The sequence below is a fragment of the Pteropus vampyrus genome, unplaced genomic scaffold (assembly GCF_000151845.1).
Source record: "Pteropus vampyrus isolate Shadow unplaced genomic scaffold, Pvam_2.0 Scaffold182, whole genome shotgun sequence".
Taxonomy (NCBI): domain Eukaryota; kingdom Metazoa; phylum Chordata; class Mammalia; order Chiroptera; family Pteropodidae; genus Pteropus; species Pteropus vampyrus.
Genome location: NW_011888963.1, coordinates 1,157,902 through 1,160,186, shown reverse-complemented (window position 1 = coordinate 1,160,186; position 2,285 = coordinate 1,157,902).

Sequence of the window (2,285 nt, the reverse complement as noted above, 5' to 3'; positions counted from 1 at the left end):
GAATCCCATCCTTTGCTACCCCACTGAGATGTCTATCTCAAGTGTCTGCCCCACTTCCTACTTCTGCAGAAGCTCCCTTCTTAATGAGGTGAATTCCTTCAAGATGTCAAAGGTTCTAAACTCTCCATATTAAGAACCCTTCTCTTTATAATCAGTCTTCTAGAATGAGTTTTCTACTCAGATTTTCTCTTTTTTCTCTTCCATTTCAATGCAACCATTTACAAATGCAGCATTACCATTCTACTGAAAAGATTTTCATCAACTGACAAATGACCTTTCTGTTAAAAGCTAAAGAATAGTTTCCATTTTGAGTTTTTTTTTTAAATTTATTTCTCTGCACCTTTTACTATTGGTCACTCTCACTCACCCTTTTAATTAACTTAAAAATATATACAAATGTAATATACACTCAAGGTCAAATATTCCATCAGTACTGGAGTTGTACTAAGTGGTAACTTACAGTCCTCTTTCTTCTTTCTGACTCTCCAGTCTCACTTTCTTAAGGTCCTCTTTTTGACAGTCTCTTGCGTGTCCTAGAAATATTCACTTCAGTTTCGGCACGAAAAAATACAGTAAGATAATATCACATTTATTGTTCTTCAACCTGCTCTTTTCAACCTGTATTTTGAACATCTTTACATATCAACACGTGTAGATTCAATTTTTGATAACTGCAGTGTATTATTGTAAACTCCCTCCTTCTGAAAAGACCCTGCTCTCCAGACCACAGCGCGGCTTCTCCTTCGCCTGTAGGCATCTTCTCAGTCTCCTCTGCGAGGACCAGCTCCTGTTTCAGAGTTTGAGCCTCAGCGCTCACCTTCTCGGTGGTAGACGCCGTCTACTCTTATTCACTCTTATATGCTACCAATTCTCTAATCTTTACCTTGTGTCCATACTTAATTGCCTACTTCCATACTTAATTGCCTACTTCATACTTCCACTTGAATATACTGTAAAAATGCAGAATTTAACACACCTGGCACTAAGCTCTATTCTATAGGAATCCTTCTCTCATCCCCTAAACCTGCTTCTTCTCTCTAGACTCCTGTCATAGTGAATGCTATTCCCACCCAATAAACTGCTCATGTCAGATACTTGAAGGTCATCCTTTGTTTTTGTTTTTCTTTATCCTTTCTCTTCACATGTAATCGTCAATTCTTATCGATTCTAACTCCAATATTTTTCAAATACAGCCACTTATTTACATCCTCATTGTTATTCCTGTAGTATAAGCCACCAAAATTTCTCGTACAAATTATTGCAATAAACCTCCTAATAAATAGTCTTTCCTGCAGTCTTCTTCCACTGTAATCCATTTTTTTTTTCCCACGGCAGAGTGATATTTCTAAGACACAAACCATGACAACATCTAAATTTCTTCATGTGGCTAATAAGAGCTTTCGAAACCCAAACTTTGATTTTCTGGTCTCCTATCTCATTATTTTGTGCCTGAATTCTGTACAAGCCAGACTGAACTTCTCTCGGAGGCCTAAATGGACCAGACCGTTTGTCATCTATGGGCTTTTGCTCATGCTGTTCCATTCTTCCAGAACCTTTTTCTCCCATTTGCATTCCCTTGATGCAACCTGACTAACTCTTATTTATCTCTGTTCTTACTTGAATATTATTTTCGCAACACTATTTTATTCTCTTTCTCCTAAACTGTTTCTCTGCCCATTTCAAATGTTCATATACAGCCCCCCTCCCAAGCTCCCCCACCACACTCATTCAATCCTAATGACATTACTCTGTACGAGCTTGTTTTCTTGTTTTCATTTTTCTGTATACTGTAAGCGTGTTAAAGACAACAGTCATGTTTATCTTATTCGCAGCTCTATTAATCTGTCCCTACTGCCTAGACAGAGTTTCATTAAATATCTGTAGAACAATTAAAATCTATAAAATGTTGTCAATTCCATGAGAATTGGCAATGCTTTCCTGGTTTCCTTTCTGTTCATTGGGATAGGGATATATCTGTCCTATGTCTTTCTGAATTTCGCCCAACCCTCTCGCTTATTCCAAACTTCTACATTTTTTTTTTATTCCTTCAGGAAACTCAAATAGAAAATAGATACCTAGTTTCTTAACAGAATTGGGAAATGCCTAATAACCTAGTTCTGTGATGGTGTCCTCCCAGGGCACAGCCAGCCCAAGGCCATGTCTGTCCTTAGTGTTGAAAATCTCCACATGTGCAACTTGTTATAGTCATGAGGCTGCAATATCATTTTGACTCTCAGGAGATCCCTTCACCGTAGCTAGCAGACAATAGTGGCATTGGCCTAGCA